The following is a 17,097-nucleotide window of genomic DNA, read 5'->3' on the forward strand; positions in this document are numbered from 1 at the left end:
TTAATTCTTGGCATGGGATCAGAAGTTCAGATAGCCTCATACTGGTTCTCTAAAGGCAAACCCTCGAGGGGAGGATAGAGCAGGTTGGAACCTCAAGAAATGCTGGGTTTCCCACTGTGTACCCTGAGGGAAAATGAAGCCTCACCCCCAGGAAAAGTTCCTTCAGGTCTCCTGGCCACCCCTGGGCCTAGGCTTTTGCAGAAGCACAGGGGGGCGTGGTGAGGAGTGGAGGAGGTGTGACTATCCTAATAAAGGTCTGTCAGAGAAAGGAAGGAATGGATACGGAGGAGGGAACCAATAGCAGCCATTAGTGGTTCTGAAAAAGAAGGAAGGAGTGGAATGTGGGGAAAGAAGAGCAAAAGAGACTTTATATTGTTGTATTGTTATAATGTTAAAATATGAGGGAAAATGGTAAAATAATAACATTTATTAATTTTCGATGGTAGGTACATAGGTGTTTGTTACGTTTGTAACTCGTCAAAGCAGAAATAAGCCAAAACAAAAAGTAGCTGAGAGAAAAGCCTCGCAGGCACAGGAAGTAGCAGTTCCCAAGGCTTGAGAGCCGGAAAGCTCTCATCATGTTTCAGCACTTGTCAGGCAGCCAGGCCATCACGGACTCGGAGACAGGTAGGAGAGGTCATCAGTGAATATGGGTAAGTACAGAGGGGACACTTCATGCAGGGCCTGGCAGGTCTCAGTGCCAAGTATAATGGAGTCACTGCCACTGTCCAGGAAGTGGCTGCTGACACTCTGAGTTTCTTGCGGCTGTGTGGGAATGAGTTCTTCAAGGACCGGGACGGGTAGCAGGGAGCAGCGTGTTGCCTGCCTTAGTCTCGACAAGCGCTATTGATAGCTTAGAATTGGATGTAAGGAGTGAAACTAAGGACAAGTCAATTCAATAGTTTGGAGATAAAAATAACTACACTTGCTCATGAACTGAAGTTGAAGGGTAAGGAAGTAGGCCAGAACACAAGACGGCTGCACGGTTTGAGCAGTTGGTTGGCTGATATTCTGACCTAGGGAAGATGAGGACGAAAACTGGCCATGAATGGGGGGCAAAAAGAGAAGTGGAAACCAGGAGCTCCATTTTAGACTTACTATAATGTTTTGTTTGTTTTTACCTATAAAACATTGAGATAAATATGTCAAGTAGGGGGTTGAGTATATAGATTTGAAGCTTAAGAGGTAGGTCTGGGATTCAGGAGGATATATTTGGTATTTAAAGCTGAGGAAATGGATGAGATCACTTAGAGAGACAGGATAGCGGGAAAGGAGAAGCAAGACTAGGACTGGGACCCAGGGAATGCCAACATCTAGAAAAGGAGGCAATAGCAAGAGAGATGGAGAAGAGGCAGAACTGAAGTGTGTGGAAAAAGGACTAAAACAATGTGCCTGGTTACACATGGTCACAGGCTGAACTGAGGCTGTTTAACCCAGTCAGCGCCTGGGTGTGGTTAAAGATGGTTAGCTCTAGTGAAAGGAGCAAGTCAAACAGAGGTGATCCAAATCTCTTCTCGCCACAAATATCCAAGGTACTTTACAGTTCCAGGACCCTGTGGGAGGTGGGAGACTCCAAAAAATAAGTTTAAAAAGGATTGAATAATTGGATGGAGGAGCAAATAAAAATACAATCCATAATAATATAAAAGTACTTTATGAGCATTGCAGGCACAAACCATTAAATTGGAATTGAATCAGCAATTCATCCAGCTAATCGGAAAAATAAACATTTGCACCATTATGCGGCAGACGTTTTTCTACGTACTTTGAGGGTGCATCTATAGCAAAGAAACAAAACAGGTGTGGTCCTTGCACCTCAAAAAACAACATTCTAGTGATGTCTCCATTTTCTATTGTTTATTATGTATGGTTTTAATTTTTACATGCCAAAAGACTTTAAAGTACTCTCTTATAGGTTCACTCATGTCCTCATTTTCCATATATTCTTTTTCCTGTGTGATCTTAAAATCCTCAACAAATTCCTCTACCACAAAGAGAACTGGGTCAAATCTCACATTTGGATAAGAATAGTATATTGCTTCATCTCTCTCTTCTCGTTCTTCATTTTATCTGTGTGTGATGTGTGGTTTAGCAGGTCTGCTTTAGCTATTGATCTCTGATATTAAGATTGGAGAAATAATGACTTTGGAGAATGAAACGCTTGTGAGGCAGACTGAGTGAGGCACCGCAGAAGGGGACTTAGAGTGACAGACGACAGCAGGAGATACTGAGTCAAAGATGTAGGGGACTAGATGCCAGAACTGCTACCTGAGTCGACTGTCCTTGCCATCTTGTTCTTTTCCTTCCCTTTCCTAGTTTTCCCCTTTCGTTAGATGAAAAACAGTGCTTCCTTACAAAAGGAAAGACCCCTTGAGATACCAGATCTTTTCCTTTGATGATTGTTAACCTTCTTTAGAGATAATTCAAGGTGGCGAGTTAAGGGGTGGGGTTAAGGAGTGGGGCAAGACAGCTTCTTATAGTCTGGAAAAAAGTTCCAACAGAAGAGGGATCCAGCCTTTTCTTGTGCTTCCTGGATTTAATTTCATAGGTCTAATTCTTTTAGCCAGACCTCATAGGACATTGACAAACTGGGATGTATGCAAAGGGTCTGGAAACCATCCCAGTTTGTCAATATCCCTCTTGAGACCCAGCTGCTAGTTCTGAGTGTAATTCTTCAGGGATATAATAAATTATTTCTATAAAGACTGGTTTAAAAATTTTATAAAATTAAATTTTTTTAAATTGTATATCACATTATCTATCTGTCATCCATCCATCTATCTATCTATCTATCTATCTATCTATCTATCTATCTATCTATCTAATTTAATCTGTCTAGGGAATTTGCCTTTAAAAGCTTAAAAACTTGTACTAGCACATTCTATGACCCTATTCCCACATGATGAGGGGACTACTAATATCAGTTACATGCTTCAAAATTACACTAAAATCTTCATCATCTGAATTTTATTTGAAGGATATACCTTCCCTGATATATCCTTTAAGGGATACTGTCCCAAACTAGCTTCCCCCCCTCATCTCATGGCTTTTTATTTATTACTGCTGAAGTTCTGCTACAATCCTCAAGCTGCCCATCCAGGATTTTGAATTCCAATTCAGTGTGGAAAGATAGTCCCTATTGCTCCTAAGAATGCAGGCCTGTGTGACACCTCAGGACTTTGTAGCGGTTCAGAATGAGCCATCGCAAGATGTGATTCAGTGGTATGCAGACTATTTTGAGCTAAAGGCAATCAAGATGCTGTGGGCTAAAGAGAAACTTTGCCTCCCCACCCCACCCTTAACTATCTAGAAGAATTTAAATTAGAGGCTTGGACTATGATAAGAGTTATCACCAGGAATCACGTTTTACCTGCCTGCATGGCAGGGTAAACTCATAATGGCTGAACATGCACTCTCCCTGCAATTGCCTTCTGAAGCCCCAAGGCTCCTTACCTCATCCCTAGCTCAAAATGTCATCTGTACCTTAATTTCTCTTTCTGTCTCTGAACCTCTCATCTAAGTGGGGTCTCTGACTCGCTCACATATGTGGAGTTCCCATACATATGTATGTAATTCAATTTGGTTATTTTCTCTTGCTAATCTGTCTTGTGACTATTTAATTATTAGACAAGCAGAAAGAACTTTGAGAGTTCTTCCCTCCCTGTCAACTTCCATCACAGGTAATTTTCCTAGTGCTATTTTACCACATAAAAACAGTGAAAAGAGTGGGCTTTTCCTGTGTCTACTCTTTTGGTTGATGGTGACAGGAGCAAGATGTTCTCCTGTGGATGCCAGAAAGTAAAGAGAACTTTCCCAAGAAATCTGGCAGTGAACAGGAGGAAAGTGAGAGGATATGGCAAGAAAGTGGGGTTTAGGTTTGCCTGAACATGGACGGGGAAATCTGGGTTAGCCGCGTGGACGGAGGAGAAGCAGTCAGTGCTAAAGGAGAGAGTGGGGGAGGAATCCTAATTAGTGCCTTTTCAAAGAAACACCCAGCCCCGAAGTCAGGCTGCACTTAACGTTCCGATGAAGTTTTGCTTCCCTAGTCATTTTGCTCGTGGCCTGGCTTCACAGCGGCTCTTCCTTGACATCCCTGCAGTCCCCAAAAGCGCCACAGGGATTTCCCAGGCTTTTGCGGACATCACGGAAGTGGCAACTATCTGGAGACTGGCAACTGGTCCCCAAGATCTGTTGGGTCCTGCCTACCCTCCATATGGCTGCTTTCCTAGAAGAACAGCCTTGTTCTTTTCGATGCAATGATGATTCTTTAATAAGATAATAAAGTAAAACTGTTCCTGTCGAAGATGTGATAACAACCAGGAGGCTTCATGCAAAGCAGAGTGCTGAGACCTTCACGAGGGCGCAAAGGACAGCCCCCATAGGCCATGAGACCGCAGCCACTCCTACAATAGCCTCATTGTCTGCCCGGCTCACGGCTACTCGGATGAAACCACGACTGACTGGCACAAAATGAAACACTCCATTTTTCCACAATATTTGCGTTTCTGCCTGCTTTCTTTTTTTCCTTTCTTCCCATTTGCCTATTATAGCGTATGTACATAATGAACACACAATAAACACTTGCCGGCTGACTAAACCCTACAACAGGATGAAAAGCGTGCATACACAGGTTTTTCTTGGCAGGTGGCCAGGTAATTATACAGCTTGACAAACTGAATGCTTCACAAATTTAAAAGATCTCCTATTTCTTCTTTTGCCAAGAAAAACTTGCAGTGTTCCCCCAAATGGCCTTGCAGTTGTGGTCCCCCCTTTCCCTGCTCCTTTCTCCTAAATACCAACCCATCTTTCAAGTGCCACCTCCCCGACGATGACCACCCTGCCCTGCCTTATTCTGCCGTTTCACCTCCAGCCCCTTTGGGCTTCCCCGTGCACAGAATGTATGTTTTCAGGGGCACTGGTCACATTTTAAGGAATTTATTCACTTACCTGTTTTGTCTTCCCCTGTTAGACTGGAAGTTCTTTGAAAGCAAAAACTTTGTTTTACTTATATCCGTATTCTCACATGTAGTCTTTGGCACAAGGTAAATAAGAAATGTTTGTTGAGTGAATGAATAAATGAATGGATGATAGTAGCATTCCAGAAGAGCTACCCTCGCTCCTCTCTTCCCCACAGTTTTGCCAGCAGGCTAAGGTTAATACCTAGTATAACTTCATGGTTCCTAGCTAGAACTTTGTGTTATTTATATTTATATTTACATAAACACTTAACATTTGAACAGCATACTGTTAACATTTCTGTAAAGCTTTCGGCACTATTATTAGCCTGTCAACATGAAAACTATTACGTACACCATAAAGTGTTTTGTGGTTCCTCATATATTTATATTTTATTAAATATCAGCCCAGTGCATGGACTCGTTCTTTGGTCAATCACGCACAGTGTTTACTGGTCCCCTTTCAGGAGACCAGGGTTTCGGGTCCCACCACAGTCTCCAGGGACCAGTTCTTCAGCTCATTCAGACTACCTGCTATTTCTGGAAAATGCTGCACGCCCTCCCAGACTCCTGTCTCTCATCACGCTGTTCCCCCTCACAGCGTGTCCTCGCTCTTACTTCAGCATCTAGGGAAACCTGACTTATCTTTGAAGATCCAGCTCAAATATCTCCTTCTTTACAAAACCTTTCCAGACTCCCTCTCTTTGGTTGGCATTAATCTCTTCTCCCTCTCTTGCCTTTGCAGCCAGGGTTGTATAGCACCCCGGACTGTGTTAATCATATCTGCTTCTGCCTTAGATTGGGAGTGCCTTGAGAGCAGGAGTGTCTGTATCAGGGAGGCCCACACAGTACCAGACACAAGAGCTCAGCAGACGCTATTGGGGACCCTAGGAAGGAGGAGAGCTGGCTTACCCAGAAAGCTCCCTCGCACGATCTCCCAGAGGGCATGTCCCCTGGAGAGTTGAGGTGTGGTGTTTCCAACAGCTGTCAAAGGTCCCCGATGCTGCCTCTGGTCCCTGAAGCATGCGTGGTGCCCCCTGTGGTGGTAAATATTGGGCTGGAGCCCAATATTTATCTGACCACTACCCGCCCCTGCTCCCCTGTACGTGAATCCTCTCTTTAGCATATAATGAAACAGACCAAGAGAAAAATCTGGCCTCTCTCTATATCTACTATTCTTTGATCTTTCTCAGACAAAAAAAAAAAAAGAATTTTGTTTTCTTTCCTTTTCATTCTTCCAATCTTAGGTTTGATTTGGTAGTGCTTTCACAGACATGCTTTTCTGAAACCAATCTTCTCCAAATCCTATCAGCTAGGGAGGCATAAAGAGAGGACAGTTTTAAAATTTGCATATTAGCAGTTCCCTGCATCTTGTTTTGTTTTTCTGCGTGATTACATGTATGACTTTTGTTCTTTTCTTTCTTTCTTTCTGCTCTTTCTTCTTTCCTCCTTCAATGTAAAACTTTCTTGGGGAACAAGTGTCGGTGCTTGTTTCTTCCAGGTTTTTCTGCAATTAGTTGAGTCCTCCCTCCTCACCCCACCCCCCATAGTTTTAGAAATAATTCGTTATGTACTACTTATATATATTTATTTTCTCTCTCACTTCTATCTCCTCGCCCTGTTTATGTACATTGAGAAGAGCTTCTCATATTTATCCACCACATCACAGATTTCAGATAATAACTCTGCTTTTTCAGTTTTAGTCTCCTCACACTCTTTACATGTCTTATATAGGGCTACTAGTATCTTCGTTCCTAGCCAGCTCCAGCTTCGCCTCATTTTACTCTTATCGTTAGATGTTGTCCTAGTTCTCTTTGTTCTGAGTCCATTTTTAAAAGATCATACAGAACAGAAATCGGATGCTTTACAAAATGTAGGTCCTGTAATAAGAACTTGTCTAAGGCATGCATTGCCTTTGTATTTAAAATGCACTTGTCAATGACCAGATTCCCTGCATTCTCTTTATGCAGCCCCACAAGTCAGTGATAGTTTTTGATCGCAAGAAACCGAAAACCTGACAAACAAGGGCTTAAAACATCATAGTATTGAATGTTTAATTAGCAAGAAGACCACGCTGAGTTTGGTGTCTTCAAGAATTCACATCTATCCTTCTGTTCCTGCCTCCTGGAGGATTGGCTTTTGTCCAGACTTGTGCAAGGTGGCTGCCACAGCTTCAGGCAGAAGATTCTCTCATAGCCAGATTCGAAGGCAAGAGACAACGGAAGCAGGCTCAAGGCAACCCCTTTCCTTTCATCAAGGAGGGAACTTTACATAGCACCTTGGAAGATGATGAGGTTCAGAACACGCTGTTCCGAAATATGGCACTTTGGCATATTGAATAATTTAAGCCAAAGGAGGCTGAGAAAATAGCAGAAGCAAGAGGGTCCCTCTGACCTTCCCCTCACTCTTGCCCCTGAAGCAGGTCATAAAATCCTGTGAGAGTTGCCTTCCCTATACCAGGAGGAAAGGAGCACACTTATCTCCAAAGAGAGGCCAAGAAGAATCTGAACAAACAGGCCTTGCTAAGTTTCCCCCAGTTTTCCACACTTACCTCATACTCCTTCTCTATCATATTTCTACATCAAACCTGGCATAAAAATACTGAGGTTTAACTGTTTCTTTGCATCTTCATTTCCTTATGAAGGCTCCCACGTCTTGTGAAACTTGCGTTAAATAAATCTGTATGCTTTTTTCTGTAATCTGTCTTTGTCAGTTTAATATTCAGACCCAGCCTGAGACCCCAAAAGGATTGAGGAAAACTTTTTTCCTCCCCTACAAAGTTACGCTAATGTTTCATCGACCAGAACCAGTGGGATCTGTGGTCAAACATGGCTGCAAGAGAGACTGAGAAGTGAGGATCTGAATATTTCAGTTCCCCAGATAGGAAAGGCAGAGAATTAAGAGGGAGTTGGAACTGCTGTTAGGTTGGCAGTGTATGACCTCATTCTAGCCACCTGGTTGCAAGCTCTCAGACCTGGAGGAGCAACTGATGTGTGGAGCCGCTAGCCAGATTTCTGACGCTAAGAAGTTACTTTTTCTGGTGTGGCTCCATTGAACTGAGAAAGGAATTTTTTTGGTCCCCTGACTATGAATAAGGGAAATCACTCCTGTATTATTGAAAACAGTCTGTAGGGCTTTGCTTGTCAAAAACAGTATATGCAAAACTACAATTTCTAGATTGCACCATTCCAGTGGCTCCTCTAGGCTTTGTCCCTTCTTATACTGATTTCATGCCCCAAAATGTAATGAGCACTGTCTTTCCTATCTATCTCAAAGTTGTTGAAATCTTAGAATCTGTAGCCCCTGAAGAAATATAAAAAGAGAAGTAATAAAGGCTGCAAAGGATGGGAAGAATTGCACCGTGGAGCAAAAACTTCTGACCCTCTAAAAAAGCAGCTCTAAAGGCTGAGAGAAGTTTTCTCTGTCTTTGGAGAGTGACAATTCTCTCACTGAGGGATGTATAGTTAAAATCTGTAGAAATCTAACATTTTACTGACCAATTTTATACATTAGGCCCACGTTTACATTTTATTTAAGATTAAGTCTGAACTCATTGACGAATATATCTGGCTTTAAAGCTTCTGTAGTTGTACATCTCTTTCAGTGTTTTTGTGGAGATTTTCAATAGATAACAGGAATGACTCTGAAGAGCAAACCGGCAGCCCTCTTACCTAGAGACTGGATATCTCTACGATGGAGGTTCTCCATGTGGGAGAGGTGTGGTGAACTATGGACATTTGAAAATTGACAAGGTCTTTAAAAAGGATCCCCATCACATCAATGATCATTGACTGCTGAGAAAACTAGTAACATACATATCTGTATGTCAAGATTTTAAACATATGTAGATGTGATAAATGTTTTTTAAATTCTAAGTGCTTTTCTATTTTAAAAGGAGTTCGTGTACTCAGAAATGGTTATGAATCATCCTTAGTGCTTTTTAAATTTCTTTATTTAGGGATATAAAATGGGAAGAAAAGAAATAATATTATAAAGTCTGTGGCTGTCAAACTCTTAGAAAGAGTACTTTATTTACTAAAAATAAATACCTGGATGGCCATCCAGGTATTAGGGAAGAAGCCCATAGGGCATGTTGACAATATACAGGCAGACTATGAGAAAGAGGAAGAGAGAAGGAGAAAAGGGTGGGATGTTTTACATAATATAAAGGGAGAATTTTGATGTGTGTGTGTGTGTGTGTATGTGTGTGTGTGAGAGAGAGAGAGAGAGAGAGAGAGAGAGAGAGAAATACCTAAAAGAGCACAGAAATAGGAGAAATGGAAGAAAATGTCAGGACAGGTTGTCAAGCTGTAGGGAACAGGGATGGGGAGAGAACATAAGGGACCAATAGGGCAAAAGGTCTGTGGGTTTTAGAAAATTTTGGTTTACAAGAAATTCCCTATGGTGGATTTGACAAGATTTTAAGACAGAGAGAGCCCAGCCCTTTTCAAATCATCAGCAAAAATCTACAAAAGCTGTGTGAATGGGATTTGAGTACATGCAGGAAAAGGGGCTGTAATCCGTGTATGGATTGGAGCAGGAATTATAGAGAAAAGACTAGATGCAAGAAGTGAGGGGCAAGAATCCAATGGAAACAGGAAGTTGGTGCAAGAAGCAATCGGGCCCATAAGGCTCTTGGGGGTAGGAGCAGGACTGAGGAACAAGGAGGCATGCAGATTTAAACTTATGGAAGCCAAAGTTATTTTTATGTAAATAACAAGAGAATGGTGACCCCATAAAGCTAGAGGCTTTGGAGACAGGCAGGTGAGATTTTCTAAGACTCCCTGATTCTGTCGCCACTACCATTACTTTCAGAAACTTTCTTGATTTCTCTTAAACTGATATGGTCTCCTAAGAATTCCTCCTCTCATGGTACTTAGCATAAAAAGATTCATGATATTGTTCTTGCTTCCATCTTCAGATTCTTTTTTCATCTTCCTTCCCCACTCCATACTCTGGACATACAAAAATATTTGCATTCCCTGAAAGGGCCATTTTCTTTTCTCCAAAGTTGTATACAAGATAATTTCTCTACTTAGAATGCTCTCTGTAAAACTTAAGTTATACCTTTTTTTTTATTTTGGGGGGAATTTTTGTAAAAATTTATTGGAGCCAAAAAGAGTGTGCACCTGGAAGCAAGATTTCAACAGACTGAGAACAATGCTTCTCAGTTATACTTTTTTGACTCTTGACTTGGCTTAGCCACACTATCTTCCAGAATCCTTCAAATGTGGCTGAGCTACCCCATGAGCACTACCGTAGTGTTATGTATATCTGCCCACCTCTTCCATGGTAGGCGTCTTGATCTCTGTTTTTCTCCCTCAACTGCTCATAAACATCTGCATTGCTTGGGTGTCTCTTGTTCACTAGTGGACCCAGAGTTTAGCATCCTGCGTGAACCCCAGTAGACATTCAAAATTTGTTAAATGATTGTCTTGTAGTTATTTAGATTCTTATCTTTCTGATGAGTTGGTAAAAATCTACGGACATGAATAACATCTTAGATTTTTTTTTATTCTAAAGTATCCAGCATTGTGCTTCTCAATAAGCATTGCTGAATTAAAATGCTCTTTAGTTCAGCTCAACAAACACTTCATTTATTTGCTCATTTAACAATTCAGCACGTACTGTGTGTCAGCACTGCATTGGGCACAGATGGTAGATAGGTTCTTCTGAGTGGACAGTATAGTCAGCAGAGTGGTCACTGTGAGCACTATGTTGAGACATTTCCAAGGTTACATCTGGATTTGATGGCCCAAGATGATGGCACTTGGGCTACACGCATGTGATCCCTAAGAGAAGAGGCATAGTTCGTGTCTTTCCTAAATTGCACAGTTCTACAGTACTTTGCAAGCACCTGCAGTCAGCTCAGAACTCTGATAGGTACAAGAATATATATTTTATCTGAGAACTTGTTACATGTAAAATTAGGAAATTAGCTGAAATTGAATGCAATAGAGTTCTGAAATGAGTATAAATGGGTACCCGAATTCACAGAACTGAGTAGGAAGCAGAGACATCAGTGCTGGATGGTATTGCTGGTCAAGTGGGCAAAACCCTGGACTAGATTTAGGATACTGAGTTTCAGATCTCTGTGCTGCCACCTATTACCCATGCTACCTGGAGCAAGTCACTTTGCTTCTCTATTGGAGGCAACAGGGCTTAATGGTAAAGGCACAGTCTGGAGTCAGAGTGCCCGATTATTTATCAGCTAGACTCGTCCCTGAATCTTTCTGTTCTCCTGTATCCTCATTCATAAGATAAAGATAATATTAACTACTTCATAAAGTTGTTATGAGAATAAATTCGACAGAAATTCATAGTAGTAAGTATTTAGTAAATCTTATTTGTTATTCTGCTAGGCTCAGTTTCCTTCTCTGTGAACAGGAGGTAATATTACCTCATTGGGTTGTTGTAAAGATAAGAAGGAATAGTGATAACAGAAGCCTTTGGCCCCAAATAATCATTCAACAAAGATATTTTTTAGTCTGGGTGATGAGGTAAAATCTCCATAACAGGGAAGTAAAACTTTGAAACAGTCTCTCTTACAGATAGCAAAGGAAGTAAAAAGATACCTTGTTTCCAGCATAACAGTTATGTCTTTTTAGAAATTCTTGAATTCTTTTGGTTTCAACAGTAGCTACACAACTGGGTGTACAGCATGAAACATTCGTCTTGTGAGTTTGCCTTGCGGTGTCTACAGCTTTGTTTCCCAATGGAAATACAAAAAAAATTCTCAGGTTGGGGATGCTGTTTCAACATACAGATTGATTCTAATTAAAACTCTCCCCTCTATTCTTAAAAAACCTTACACGTCTGAAGCTGAGATGCTATTTCAGGCCGGTCGCTAAATTAGCACATAGCTCCTGACTCCAACTTCCACAAAGTGTGGCAACAGTTGTACACAGGAGCAAAACAGTTTGGACAAAATAATATGGACATAGTTAACAGTTCCAGAGCTTAATAGCAGCAGGTAGACCTGAATCATAAGTGGTTCTCAGAAACAATTACTTCCAAGAGAAGCATGATTTGATAGTTCAAAGGTAAATTATACTTGATTTTCTTAAGGAAAAAAAACACTCTTAAAAGATAAAAGAAAGACTGCATTTTTCTCCCTGATATTTTGGCAGGACAGTATAAATGAATCATTGTTCACAAAGAATGATAGCTCCTAAAATTAGAATAATGAGATAAATTATTTTAGTCTTACTATTACTTTGATTTAAGTTCTGTAGAAAAATTAGTATATCATTGAGGCATAGCCAGTTAGCAAATGCATGAGTATGCTGTGATACTGGAAGGAAAATGATAACCACTGAGCCAAAATTAAGTAAAATTTTTTTTTTTAAAGTATGATTTTATGATTTACTATAAAGGCAATATATTTGACTCAAAGTTTCAGCCGAGAAACATTTGGGAAATTTAGGTTCTGCAGCTTTAACTGAGATTGGCTACTTTTTGAGAGAAGATGGGATGAGAAATCTTATCTGGTATTTGGTCTGAAGGGAAGCAGAGTTTAGCACTCCAACGTAGCCTTCTTGGGATATTAATGGTGTTAAGCTGGTTATTTTTAAGAAAAGAAAGACTCAGGAAAAACTTTGATCTTGCCCCTAACTTCTTTAAGAAACTTAGACAGAGGGTCTGCTCCAGGAAGAGAGAGACCATCATTGGCAACTATCATTTACTATGAGCTGAGTGGGTGTGATCGGGAAGGACCTAGCAAGGTCCCTTTAATCAAAGTCCTCTCTTGTGTCCCATTGATAAACATGGCTCAGCGAACATTTACTAACTAAACATTTCCTTTTCCATCTCTAGATGAATTGTCTTCTCGTCCTATGATGTCGCAAACCACAACACCCCTCTTCTTAGCTCAAGATGGCATAGAAGCCTTAACTGCCTAATCTGTCCTCCGGTCTCTTATTCTAGTGAGACCCTTGCCTATGTATATTACATATTAATATATGTAATAAAATACACATGTAAAAATACATATGTATATCTGTAATAAATATATATGCAATAAATGTGGCCATTTTCTCCTGTTAATCTGTCTCACATTCATTTGATTATTACTCTAGCCAGAATTTAGAAAAGTAGGAGGGAATTTATTTTTTCGCTCCACAGGTCAAACAGTTTTTTGGGAATAAGCCCATCCCAACTTTTCCTCTTTCTTACCACCATAACTTGATGTCCTGTTACATGGTTTTAATTGTCTAATTTTATTCAATAACTCATCATCTTGGGGAAGACTGTTCATGAGAAAAAACACTGAACTAGGGTGCCCTGACTCTGCTCCATTTAAGAATCTTATAAAACCAGTTTCTGCTCATACAATCTGAGTAAATAGCTGTGTCAGCTCTTAAAGCCCAAGCTAATTGAGCACTAATGGAGGGCGGTTTAGAGATCAGAACTTTTTCAACCCTGAAGCTAAAACAGTACGCCGGTTCCTCCTACTAAGAGAATGTTACCTACAAAACCAGCTTTAGGAACTAACTATTCTTGAGTGAAAAATATAATCCCACATATCTACGGCAATTAAAAATTACCTTTTAAAATCAGCTGATTCACCTTCGATAACTATCTATAAATCAGTTTCCTCAGTCTGTTGCAGGGTGGATTTATTATATTTTGAGTTCTGTTTTTACCAGCTATATAAGCTCTAGACCACTGGAAAGCAGCTCCTTGAGAATTTGTCTCAAGGGCCAGCATTAAGGTCCTATCAGCTAACAGCAGGCATGTTCTTGGGATCTCTGAGCCTCAGCTCCTGCTCACAGTCTTACCAGAGAGAAGGGTAATGTTTAAAATATTTACCAACTGGGACAGGGGCACTGACTTAGCAGAATAGGCTTTGGCTATAAAAACAGTTTAAGTACACTGGTATCTGCCAGCTAATTTCTGTCACTCCAGATCAGTAGCATTGCTTGGTGGCATCTTGGCCTAGCTTCACCCACCTCTGCCAGGCTCCCACCAGTGTGTGTCTGCTGCCCAAGAGGTGTTCGCTGGCAAATGGTGATCTCTCAGCCCTCTTTGGTGACATGATCTTAAAGGGGAACAAAAGCCTTTTAACCCTCTCCCGTTTGCCTTGAGACTGCTCCCCGGCAGCAGCACTGGCTGCAGTGTTCACCCCATTAACTCGTGGATTAAAGTCCTAACCTTATCCTCAGAGTCTGCCACGAAATGTCTTGTTCTTCTTATTATTTTCATATTGCTCTAGTATGTCGACAGTTTTTGGAAACAAATGACATCATTTTATTTGTAGCGTTCTGGTTTTAGTAATTCGATCGCTGAAAATGTCAAATCCTAGAACAGGTAGCATTCCTACGCGTGATGCTAAATGAACACAGACAGGGAGCCGCACTTGGTTTTTCTGAACAGGAAGAAGGTTAAGATCTGGGTGAGCAAGACGCCACCCAGACTTTGTGGTGAAATAGCTTCCATAAGTTTGTTTAGGGCCTCCTTCCTTCCTAGATCTTGGAGAAGCTATTTGCCCAGACTTCATAGTCACAAAAAAAAAGCCTCAAATATAGATGTCGCATGTAATTTCCAAGTAAGATTAAATGTACACACAGAGACAGATAAGTTGACTAAAATGAAAGTGGAGAGGGTTATATATTTTTTAAATCTGGTCTTAACTGCACACAAAAGAGTTCATAGTCCCTCATAAATTCATGTCTATAAATTCTGTCGCTTCCTTGGGAATATCAAGCTACACATAACTTTTTTTGTTATTGTTATCAGCCATTAATTTTTTAAATACACTTTTTAGAAACATAATAATTTTTGTCATGGGTTTTTCCACTTTACTTTTTAATATATAGAGAGTTTGAAAAAATGAGAATGACTCAGACCAGGGTCTTCCCAAAGTGACTGGTCATCTACTGTTAGAATTGCTGCTCCTGCAACTAAAGCTCTCTTATTAGGTCGAGCTGGTCAGTCTGACTTTCTCTTGGGGATAAGTTTCTTTCTCAAAGTCTCTTCAGTCTCTCTTACAATAGACCTCCCCTCGGGCTGCCCAAAAAAGCCTGAGAAAGCTGGGCCTCACTGAATTCCAGGGGGTCATATTAGGCTAAACCTGGGAGCCCAATAGTCAGTAGGGCACAGTAAATATGCCCCAAACAAACAAACGAACAAAAAGCAAGGCCTGCCTGACCAGAGTAGGGGTGCACCTGAGGTTTGCTTAGTGTGATCCCACTCAAGGAACCTGCGAGGGCTGGGAAGATGCAGGTCCTCCCTTTCTCCGCCTCCCCTCCTCCCTCAAGAGCAGGCTGTGGTTATCTGTCCTACGTACTGACCACCTACTAAGCTTCCATTTGTACAAAGTTCACAGCTTTAAACATTTGCGAACAACTGCCTCATTCATCTGATTAACGGAAGAGTGCGTTTCTTAAATTTCAGACTGTAGCATCTGGAATTTAGCAGGGTCTCAGAGAACACAAAGTACAGCCCTTTCAGCTGGGTGGGTGAGTCTGCTCCGAGTGATCTGACTTCCAGTGTATTCGGCAGCTAGACCTGCAGAGCTGAGAACTTGCATTCATACAGTGGACGCTATTCTTGGTCTCTGTCCTTTTGGGTAGATCCAAGAGGAAAAAGCAGTGCTGGTGGAGTTTAGGGGGTACTTAAGGAAACTCTCCTCCAAGCCAGTTTTTTGAATCATGAAATTAGAAGAGCCTGGGAGACCCAGGCCGTCTGAGATGGAGGAACAGACATTAGGCCTTCTGGGTCAGAGGCCGCTAGGATGAATTTTGCACCAGCCACTGCATGAACTTAGGCCAGCCGTGCATCTCTGGCCTCATGTTCTCCTCGTGTGAGACACTCCAGCAGCCCATGTTTCTCCTGTCACCTGTATATGTTGTTGGTTCCAGGCACCAGAATATCACACTGAGCTCAACCCTGCCCTATAAGGTCAATTATAACATATCTACAAACACTGAAAAATCTGCTGAAAATGTATCCATTTTGAGTCATAGATTTTTGAAACTGAATTTAAGTTCATTAGCTTTTAGTCATTGAAACAAAGCTTTCTTTCCAGTTTAATAGGTATTGGCTGAGAAAGACCTGCCAACACTTTTCATTGCACACACTAGCGCTACGAGGGTGCAATCACAGATCTTAGCGCTTTTGTTTCATTTTTCAGTATCTCAAATGATTTAATTACCTTGTCCTAGGTTGTACTACTCATTTCTCTTTGTGCTTTAATTTTTTTTTGATCTAAGACTATAGAAAAACTTGCTACCTTCAAGTGTACAAATAGTATGATAAGTTTTAAGCATATTTTAAATACACTGAATTTCCTGGATGAAACTTTGGAAGTTTAAAAATATAAAAATGTCCAAAGGAGTATTTGTCAAATATCATTTCATTAAACCTCAACATCTTCATAAAATAGACTAAAATATAATCCCAATAGCAGAGTTTAAGTAAAATAAAATGAGTCTGTACTATACACACACACACACACATATGTAGTATGTATGTACACACACACACACACACACATAATTGCCTTGCCTTTGGATACCAAGATCTTTAAAACAACTTAGGAAAACTTACAAAGATAACTATAGAAGGTTTGTAATCATCTAAATATAAACTATATGTAGCAAAAATCAAAAGTGTATTCATTTAAAATTTCAGGGAAACATTTGAGGTTTTTCTACAGAATTGGGTCACTTAAAATTAAATGTAAAGGATAACTTATGGTATTTATTCATTTATCATTTCTTTCAACAGCTTAAACAGTTGCACTTTCAGCAGAATTTTGTGCATGTGTTCAACCTTTACAAACATACATACATCTTAAGATGCCTCTGGATAATTGTGAACTTGTGCAGTTTAACCTATTAAGAGTATACTGTACTTTCAGAGCCATATCAAAATTCAATGGTCAATTTTTAATTGTTATCATAGAGGCCCCTCTAGGACAAAATTTTTCATCTTCTTTGAATCATTATCATTGACCCTAGTTAACATTTTTGTTGCTCTCCCTAACTCAGCTAGTCCTTCAGTTCAATCTTGCAAAAGTTTAGAGAGAAGAATTTTTTAAATCTTACCCTTTACCCCCAAATACAAGTTTCACTTGCCTGGATTTAGAACTGAGAGGCCAGAAAACACAATTAGAGAAATCTCTGCTTCAGAGAGGGCT

The 17,097-nt window shown here is 40.6% G+C and overlaps 1 protein-coding gene and 1 long non-coding RNA gene across 3 annotated transcripts in view; both read right to left on the reverse strand.

Annotated features, from left to right (window-relative positions):
* The window catches only part of SLC2A12 (solute carrier family 2 member 12), a 49,067-nt gene that overhangs the window by 30,584 nt on the left and 1,386 nt on the right, over positions 1-17,097 (reverse strand). The gene's annotated exons all lie outside the window — the stretch shown is intronic.
* LOC118603149 lies at positions 10,449-17,063 on the reverse strand. The gene is made up of 2 exons (XR_004951128.1): positions 11,531-17,063; positions 10,449-10,747 (listed from the first exon to the last, which is right to left on the reverse strand). It is a non-coding gene; the product is annotated as an uncharacterized LOC118603149 (long non-coding RNA).

The sequence above is a fragment of the Rousettus aegyptiacus genome, unplaced genomic scaffold (assembly GCF_014176215.1).
Source record: "Rousettus aegyptiacus isolate mRouAeg1 unplaced genomic scaffold, mRouAeg1.p scaffold_m13_p_1, whole genome shotgun sequence".
In the NCBI taxonomy this organism is placed as follows: Eukaryota; Metazoa; Chordata; class Mammalia; order Chiroptera; family Pteropodidae; genus Rousettus; species Rousettus aegyptiacus.